Here is a 10194-nt window from a genome sequence, read left to right on the forward strand (position 1 = left end):
TGAGAAAGGAGAATGACAACAAGGAAAACTGAAGTTGAGAAAGTCATAGAATTAATAACTATAGCCTATGCAATTCGATTTTCATTTTTTTTATGAAATTGAAATTGTTTTTGAAGAAATTTCTGGGGTGGAGAAGGTTGAAAGAAGAAGACGACCCAAAAACACCAATTTCCTCTATAAGGAAATAGCTGAAGGGAAGGATAAGTGAAAGGAAGAAGGAAACAACGTCAGGTATATAGAAAGGAATAGCACGACTATGATTTTTGACGTAATACGACAACGTTTTTGGGTTCTATACCTAATCTTCTATACTCAACAGCCATATATTCTATCTATCTATATATATATATATATATATATATATATATATATATATATATATATATATATATATATATATATATATATATATATATATATATAGACACACACGACAAAATTGCAAGAATGGTCCATGTGGTATGTCAAACTAGCAACTTTGGTCCAAAATGGATTTGGCTCGCAAGGATAATCCAATAGTTTCGTTTTGTTGCGAGTTTAGTCCAATTTCCTATGAACTTTTTTATAATGACAGATTTGCCCCTTATTATTTTATTTTCCATTTTTTCTTTTATTACAACAATTAAAAATAAAACAAAAATAATTTCTCTCTCTCTCTCTCTCTCTCTCTCTCTCTCTCTCTCTCTCTCTCTCTCTCTCTCTCTCTCTCTCTCTCTCTCTCTCTCTCTCTCTCTCTCTCTCTCTCAGCAGTCGAACCCATCTCTATCACCTTCACCTGCAAATAGAAGGTGCTTTCTTCTTGAACACCATCTCTGTCTCTATCACTTTCAAACCTCCAAATCAAACACCATCAATTTTCTTCTTGATTCAAACCTATAAATCGAGAGTTTTCTTCTTGCTTCAGACTTGAAGATATAGAATCAAACAAAAGTCCATCACCACATGTTTATCGTTTTTCTCTATCCCCTGTTCTGTTCATGATGTTTTCCAAAAACATCTCACATCGAACTCTTTTTACACAATCCATACATCTTAATCTTGTAAAACTTAACATTTGAAACAATATCTCTCGTTGGAATCTGATTGAACAAGTCTTGATTCAACATTGTTTTTAGAACAAAAGGCAAGAAGAAGAACAACCAAGGAGGCCACTGGAGCAGCCCCCTTGATGTAACAGTCGCCCGGCAGTGAAGATGAAGAGTAGGATTGTCGGTCTCGACGGACCCCCTTGCACCTCATCGCGATTTCACAGCCTCACCGGAGCTCCCGTCGATCTGCCTTTCGTTCGAATCGATGGTGGGTTTTCGTTTCAGGTAAGGTTTTGTGTGTGGATTTTGTTTCAGATCTACCCTTCTTCATATACGTTTCAAATTTGGAACCAAGAACATAGATTGAAATTAACGAATAGTTTGTGGGAAAAAACAAGGAATAGGGATGAGAACCAAATTAGTTTTGACGGAAGTTTGGGGGAAAATAGGCCTTGATTGCAACAAAATGGAGAAAGACGTTTGCAGTAATTGAGAAAGGAGAATGACAACAAGGAAAACTGAAGTTGAGAAAGTCATAGAATTAATAACTATAGCCTATGCAATTCGATTTTCATTTTTTTATGAAATTGAAATTGTTTTTGAAGAAATTTCTGGGGTGGAGAAGGTTGAAAGAAGAAGACGACCCAAAAACACCAATTTCCTCTATAAGGAAATAGCTGAAGGGAAGGATAAGTGAAAGGAAGAAGGAAACAACGTCAGGTATGTAGAAAGGAATAGCACGACTATGAGTTTTGACGTAATACGACAACATTTTTGGGGTTCTATACCTAATCTTCTATACTCAACAGCCATATATTCCATATATATATATATATATATATATATACACACACGACAAAATTGCAAGAATGGTCCATGTGGTATGTCAAAACTAACAACTTTGGTCCAAAATGGATTTGGCTCGCAAGGATAATCCAATAGTTTCGTTTTGTTGCGAGTTTAGTCCAATTTCCTATGAACTTTTTTATAATGACAGATTTGCCCCTTATTATTTTATTTTCCATTTTTTTCTTTTATTACAACAATTAAAAATAAAACAAAAATAATCTCTCTCTCTCTCTCTCTCTCTCTCTCTCAGCAGTCGAACCCATCTCCATCACCTTCACCTGCAAATAGAAGGTGCTTTCTTCTTGAACACCATCTCTGTCTCTATCACTTTCAAACCTCCAAATCAAACACCATCAATTTTCTTCTTGATTCAAACCTATAAATCGAGAGTTTTCTTCTTGCTTCAGACTTGCAGATATAGAATCAGACAAAAGCCCATCACCACATGTTTATCGTTTTTCTCTATCCCCTGTTCTGTTCATGATGTTTTCCAAAAACATCCCACATCGAACTCTTTTTACACAATCCATACATCTTAATCTTGTAAGACTTAACATTTGGAACAATATCTCTCTTTGGAATTTGATTGAACAAGTCTTGATTCAACATTGTTTTTAGAACAAAAGGCAAGAAGAAGAACAACCAAGGAGGCCACTGGAGCAGCCCCCTCGATGTAACAGTCGCCCGACAGTGAAGACGAAGAGTAAACCCACAGAGGATTGTCGGTCTCGACGGACCCCCTTGCACCTCATCGCGATTTCACAGCCTCACCGGAGCTCCCGTCGATCTGCCTTTCGTTCGAATCGATGGTGGGTTTTCGTTTCAGGTAAGGTTTTGTGTGTGGATTTTGTGTGTGGATTTTGTTTCAGATCTACCCTTCTTCATATACGTTTCAAATTTGGAACCAAGAACATACCTACCTTCAACTTTTGGATTTGGGTTTTATTTTAGATCCAAAATCAAGAACGAAGAACACCCATTGTGGATTTGGATTTGGGATGTTGGATGGTGGTGGGTCACGACAGGGGGAGGCGGAGGAGCTGCCACAGTCGACTGTGGTGGCTCTCTTCGCGGGAGAAGTGAGAAACAAGGGAGATAGACGAGTTGGAGATGAAAGGGAGGTCGAGGAAGGGATTCTGGCGACATCGGCTATGGTGGGTGGTTGGGTTGTTGCAAAACAAGGGGAGGTGTTTCCCTTTTCTAGAGATAGAGAAGAGGGTGGATTAACGACGTCGATAAGCAGTGATAGCCGAAAATTATGAGGGCATTGGGTGTTCTTGATCGTAAGTGAAGGAGGAGGGAGTTTTTTTCTGATGAGATACTAACGAGATGAAGAGATTGTATTAGAGAGAGAGAGAGAGGGAGGGAGGGAGAGAGAGAGAGAGAGAGATTTTTTTTTCTTTTTCTTTTTTTGATTTCTGTAATAAAAAAATTGAAAAATGGAAAATACCAAGAGCAAATCCGTCATTATAAAAAAAAATTTGGAATTTTTGGACTAACTCGCAACAAAACGAAACTAATGGACCTACCTTGCGAGCCAAACCCGTTTTGGACCAAAATTGCTAGTTTTGACATACCACAGGGACCATTCTTGCAATTTTGTATGTATATACACACACTAATAATAATAATAATCTAAGTTATAGTTGTAGTTAATCAATATTATGTATTTATATTAGGGAAATCTCCGAAAAAGTCTCAATATTTTACCCTAGTTTACGAAAAATTCTCATACTAAAATTTGTTTACGAAAAAGTACCAATTACCGGTAAAAACGACGGTTTGGCCCTATTTTTCCGGTTTACCGGTTTCATTATTTACCCGGTTTTAATAAAGTCCCATTATTTTACCATAATTTACGAATAAGTCCCAAATTATGGTAAAATAATGGGACTTTAATGAAAATTATGGTAAAATAATGAGACTTTAATGAAACCGGGTACGTATTGAAACCGATAAACCGGAAAAAAAAAGGGTCAAATCATCATTTTTCCGGTAATCAGGTCTGTTTCATAAACCAATTTTAATTTGGGACTTTTTCGTATATTATGGTGAAATATTAGAACTTTTCCGAAAATTTCTCTTTATATTAATGATTTTCGCTTAAAGAAAGTAAAAAAAATGCTCCAGTTTAGTTGTAAGGTGTTGGGAGTAAGTGTTGGAAGATACTTATGACGTTCCCTAGTTCGAACCTAACCAGCTTTTTTAATTTCTTCTGTATGGGCACGATGATTTTTGAATTAATAGAGTACTGTTTCCTCATCTCCATCACATAATATAAACATTAGAAAACCACGGTCCAATTCCTCTCATTTGTAAGCTAAAAATCTACATTTGTAAGCTAAAGTCTAAAATTGAATAAAAAAATTATTAATTTTTTCCATTGAATTTACTTTTGTGGCAGGTTCCACCACCTGATACACCTACCTGATACACCTAGAGATGTCAACGGACCAGTTCCACCATCTGATACACCTAGAGATGTTAACGGGACCAAACGGGAGCGGAAATGGTTGCCCCCGCCCCCGTTCCCGAAATCACTTGTTGCCCCCGCTCCCGGTCCCGCCCCCAGATCCCCCGCTTACACAGCCCCCGGTTACCTCCATCGCCCCTGGTCCCGCCCCCGGTACTCCCGGTTTATAGGCTTAAAAATGGATTTTTTTTGCTAAAAAATTGCTTGGTTTTAGGCTAAAAATACTATTTTTAATAACTTTTGTATATAAACAAACATGTAAAGCCCTTGATAAATCAAGAATTGATTAAACATAAAACATCACTAAAGTTATATATATATATATATATATATATATATATATATATATATATATATATATATATATATATATATATATATATATATATAAACGGGGTCCCCTCACTCCCGCCCCCGGTCCCAAAAATAAACGGGAGTTAATATCGCCCCCGCCCCCACTCCCGCTCCCGAATTTTTTAAAAAATTAGTCCCGCACGGTATCGGGGTCCTGCGGGGGTTTTTGACATCCCTAGATACACCCTTCCTCCCAGAAATCCTTGTGAGACCTTCACATTACCGCCTCCAGCAGCCGACAACAAAAACTGGCCCTCAATGTAAAGTTTAAGCTACCATCACTACGATTATTTTTGAATTAATAGAATACTGTTTCCTCATCTCCATCACTGACATGTAACAGAAAAATTAGAAACCACAGTCCAATTCCTTCTCTCATGGTGAACCACGGGTCACTTCTTTTGTTGTTTTTTTGTCGACGTTTGATTATTATATGCCACCTGTTTCCAGTTAGTCCAATGGTTGTGATCCCGTTGTGAACCATGGGACGGTTTATTAGACACATCAAACTTAAAGAGTTGAAACTGGTTTTGCCTTTTGTTGCTTTGAACTTTCCCGGCCTAATTGGTCCTCTCATATAGCTTCGTAGCCTTCGTTAGGGGTCAGAGTCACAACATAATCTTGTTGAAGTGAATGGCTTAGTCACTCTTACTTACATTCCACATGTCAGCACCAATTGTATAGAGCATCTGGTATTAACATAAAAGATGTTATTGTAAACATTTGACGTTATCATATATTCATGAATGATGAAATGGAAGTTAGCCTTTTTATGATAAGTTCAACATTAGTACCTTGGCATTCTAAAATAAAAAGAACCAATAGATATATTCAGATTATTACCAATAAAATAAAATTGGGTTCAAGAATGTTTTATTTATTTATTTATTTATTTATTTTGGGCGGGCGGTACCTTGGAAATATGAACACCAAGACTTCTGTGAACACCACAACATTTTAAGCATATATGAACACTCCAATATTAGCTGACCTGAAATTCAAAATGAAACATTTTCATTTGAGCATCCTACTTTGATTTATTATTTATTACAACATTGTATTGTTAGATGGATGACATGTATTGTAATCATTGATAAATTCATGTTCTTGACAGTTTTTAGGATTCTTGAGTTAAAGGAAAGGAATGCTTAAAGTTTTACCATTTTGCTTTTTACCGAGTAAATATTTGAAAATTAAACTTCTTAATTCAAGTTAAAAGAATTGACGCCCACTTAGCCGATAAGGTGCACCAAAATCAGCACATGTTCAATTATCACGTTGCTGCAATAGATCTTTTAATCGTCTATTGCCTGCATTATTATAAAGAGTTATGTAATCTAATAGATTAGTCATTAAAACAACTTTAATATTCAAGAAGCTAAATAATAAATATACATGAATAGGACATAGACTCAAGTCAAAGGGACAAAAGTTGCAAGTATTTAAAAGGTGGGAAAGAGACTTGTTGCTTGATCTCTTGTGCATAGCTATCATAATTTATTGATAGAAGTGATTGTGGTATGGGTAATAGGTTACAAATAAAAGTTTTCTTGATAAAAACGTGACTCTTGCTAATTTTAGTCGTTTATTATCGTCACCTTTTATTGGGTGCGTTTCTTGTGGTCACCAATGGAAGAAGGTGAAACCAATACTTTAATCTTCTTCTCCACCATTGTTACTGCTCTATCCTAGTCTTATTTCATCTCTTCAAAGCTTCACAAAGGTATTTACTGGCTCATCTCCCTCATACCCCTTCTATATATAACAATTGTACTTTTTGTGGTGTAGTAATCCAACTTTCCCCAAAAGTTACTGATCAATATAAATTTTATTCTATCTTAATAATAATAAAACACAGCAAGTAAAACCCTTTTATCTTTTTACTGCACCAGATCATAAGACCTTCATTGCTCCCATTTTTCATACCATTTGAATTCCCAAAAAGAGAGTGAAATACCCTTTTATCTTTTTACTGCACCAGATCTTTAAGACATCAAACCAATTCCTTTTCCCCCTCCCTACCCGAGTCTTGAAATTTTAAACAGGCCTGAATAAACCTGTCACAATGGACATTATCCAAAAAGGACCATACTGCCCTTTTTCCATATTATCACACCAAAACTTCAAAACATCAAACTGATTCCTTCTCTCCACTGCATGTCAAAATTACGAAAGTTCTTACACTCTTTTGTAACCCTATCACAGTTGACAATAAACAAAAAAAGTCCATATTGCCCTTTCTTTAACTTTGTTTTCGCACCAACTCAATCCACCTCTGCTTTTCTTCATTCCAAAGAAACTAATCCACACTAACTTGCAGTCAATATCAAATTTGACACAAATGGGATTAGATGTTTGTTACACCAAATCTTTAATACCTCAATATCCATAAAAGGACTGAAATACCCTTTTATAATTTTATTGCACCAATCCTTGAGAAGATCAGAGAAATTCTTTCTATTCTTGTGGCAACCATAGTCACGATTCTTTCAGGTAATGAGAACAAACCTGCTAAAATCGACATATCCTAAAAAAAAAAAAGACAATTTTGAGCTTTAATCTTATATTTACACCAGAGTATCCAATCTCTATAATTCTTCAATCCCATTTTTAATTTTCACCATAAAAAAACTTTTTTTCCCTTTTCTTATCTTATTACACCTGATCATCCTTTTATATTTTTATTAACTCCTTTAAACGAAATTGAAATATAAATTTGGAAAAGATTACCTGACATAACAAAGAAAAAAACATGTGTTTCATTTAAACCTAAAAATTACATAGAAAAAATAGGTTATTTATAAAAACTTACACTTGATGCCTTGTTCTTCGGTGGCCAGGTGTAGGAATGTAAGCATCATTACTGTTCAACATATGGGCATGTTCTGTTCTTGACAGGTCTTAACTTTTTTCTTTCTTTTCTTCTCCAGTCAAGTACCTACCAGTGACATCAAGAAATTAATTAATTCAATTCCTTTTATGCTCATATCCATAAGGATGCATATCAAGGCTAAAAAAACTACAATCTCTTTCAATGATCAAATTAATAAAAACTTCAATCTGTTTCAATGATCAAATTTTCAGTTGTTTGTTTAAGTTGATGACATTTAAAAGCACAAGAAAAACAAAAGGACAAAACTGGTTATTTGATTTACCACAATGCTCATATACATAAGGATGCATATTAATGTTGAATTTCTAGCTGAAGGCCAAAACTGGGGGCATCAAAAACTCGACTTTTGCCTGAGAATCGTCATCCCACATGACAAAAAAACCGATTTTCTGCATACACAAATATACACATACCTCAACACCTGTATGTTACATCGCAAAGGGAGAAAAGAACCAGAAAACAACATACTTGAGGAGGCCAAAGGTACAGAATGTATTACGAATGTGTTACCTGGTCAATTTTCTGATTTGTTAAGTAGGAGGGAATTGAACATCAACAACATAGATTTGAGTAAAAAAAGACAATTACATGAATATATACATAAGGTAACACAGGGCTCTTACCCAGGGATCCAAAGCTTCGTTAAGAAGATAGGGATTTCACCTCCGATGCTACCAAAATCGCTTTTTTTTTTATACATCAACAAACCTCCATCGATCCCACTTCCGATTCGTCTGTAAATCGGAAGAAGGCTGCAACCAACAACCGGTTTCCACCGTCGGTTTTCGCCACCTCCTGCTTCATCGCTTCCTCCTCTATCGATTCTTCATGTCAGTAGTCGGATGGTTTTGAGCCAAAGTGATTGAGGGAATGCGGTGCACGATTGAGGGAACGACGGTAAGCCGATAATTTTTAGGCCGAGCCGATCAATCCCCATGCAAAAACGACGAGTCATAGACGAAACCCAGAGCAAACACAGTCGAACCGACCCAAAATCGGTGGTGGTTACTCTCAAAATTGATACATAATAACGATTAGGATTTCTACTGTACAATAGAATAGAATGGGGATGGCCGCTGAAGAAAAATCGATAAAAGATGGCGGTGAACAGAAATCCGCTTGAAAATCAATGTGCGTTTGAAACCTCTGGTATTGGAGATCAGCAAAACCACTCAAACCATAATAAAGAATATTTTACATCTATGTATCTTCATCTAATATTTCTGTATTTATTTCTAGTTTTCTAGACTTGTTAACAGAGGCGAGGCTACATTAAGGTTAAGGGTGTCCATGGACACCCCTAATTTTATAATTTTTTATGCAGATTATATAATAAAATTAAGATGGACACCTGTAGATAATTAATAGTGCAAGAAAATAGAAATCTTTTAAAAGTTTTGAAATCTTTTTAACAAAATACAAGATTGCACCGATATACTAAGATCCTAACCAAAAAAATCTTATTTGTAAATATTAGTATCTGATTTTAGTCTTTAAATTACTAAAAGAACAAAGATTATTTTTGGGTCACCGGCCACTTCTGTCCTCAACCTCTCTTCGTCGTTGATGTTAAGTCGATTCTTTGTTGTCTTCGGTATGTTTTCACTTACTTCGCGGCCCTCTCCTCCGATTTCTTTATTGTTGTCATTTGTTGTCGTTGTATCTTTCTTCTCTGCGTTCTTTGGTTTTATCTTCTAAGTAACACCATCACAATTTCTCTCTCTTTCTCACTTATTAAATTAGAATTTACGATGCATAGGATTATAGGAAGTAGGTCAAAGTCTATGTCTGTTATCTAGAAATTATTGTGACACTAGTTTGTAAATGAAAGCAATAGGTGATGGGTTAAAGTAAACATACAAATCGGAAATCATAAGTTACTCTCATGTTTATTTTGATTTGATAATTTATTAGGTTATATGTTATCTTGTACGATTATTCGCTTGTAATTTGCTTAATATTTAGTATAGATTGGTGTTTCTAAGATTGTGATGATTATTTTTATTTTTACGTTTAGTGTTAGGGATTTTTAAATTATGTTTGATTTTTGTTGTTAAATTTAATAAAATATTTTTCTCAAATGTTACTGTCGAAAAAATGACCTAATAACCAATTTTATCAATATATTTTATCGTGTTATGTAAGTCGGACACCCTTGAGTTTAAATCCTAGATTCGCCACTGCTTATTAACATCAGTAAAATCCATATAACCATCCATTGTTTTTTAACTAACTAATATACACTATCAACACATAATCGATGATCAAAACAAACATAAAACCAAATTTTGATATCAATAGAAAGAATTGATATGATACAAGAATGTAGAATATAATACGTTCAAACTATTCTCTCATTGTTTTAACTAAACAAGTTAAAACGAAACACCGAAACTGAGATCTATAGCCTAATTCTGAATTTTCTCCTTTCCTTTACTTGTTTTTGAATTCGATGCCTCTGCAACACATTTTGCAGCTGCACGTTGACGTTTAGGGTTGCAGTAAATCATCTTATCATGGTCTGATTTTTGGAGCAGGAGAAGGCATTCGTCGTGTTCTTGGTTTTGAAATGCCCATAGTTGAATAACCATCTTTTG

The 10194-nt window shown here is 35.2% G+C and overlaps 1 long non-coding RNA gene across 4 annotated transcripts; it reads right to left on the bottom strand.

The window, feature by feature from the left end:
* Positions 1-4965: 4965 nt before the first annotated feature.
* On the bottom strand, positions 4966-8816 carry LOC145092621 (uncharacterized). 4 transcript variants are annotated; one of them, XR_013702600.1, is made up of 7 exons: positions 8221-8816; positions 7860-7986; positions 7517-7642; positions 6303-7231; positions 5880-6014; positions 5618-5695; positions 4966-5393 (listed from the first exon to the last, which is right to left on the bottom strand). It is a non-coding gene; the product is annotated as an uncharacterized LOC145092621 (long non-coding RNA). The 4 variants fall into 4 exon arrangements; XR_013702599.1 differs by having other exon boundaries at positions 5865-6014; XR_013702598.1 differs by lacking the exon at positions 5880-6014 and adding an exon at positions 8066-8107 and having other exon boundaries at positions 8221-8815.
* Between the last annotated feature and the right edge of the window lie 1378 nt (positions 8817-10194).

This window comes from Lactuca serriola, chromosome 3 (genome assembly GCF_051521515.1).
Source record: "Lactuca serriola cultivar US96UC23 chromosome 3, Lser_US96UC23_V15, whole genome shotgun sequence".
Lineage (NCBI taxonomy): Eukaryota > Viridiplantae > Streptophyta > Magnoliopsida > Asterales > Asteraceae > Lactuca > Lactuca serriola.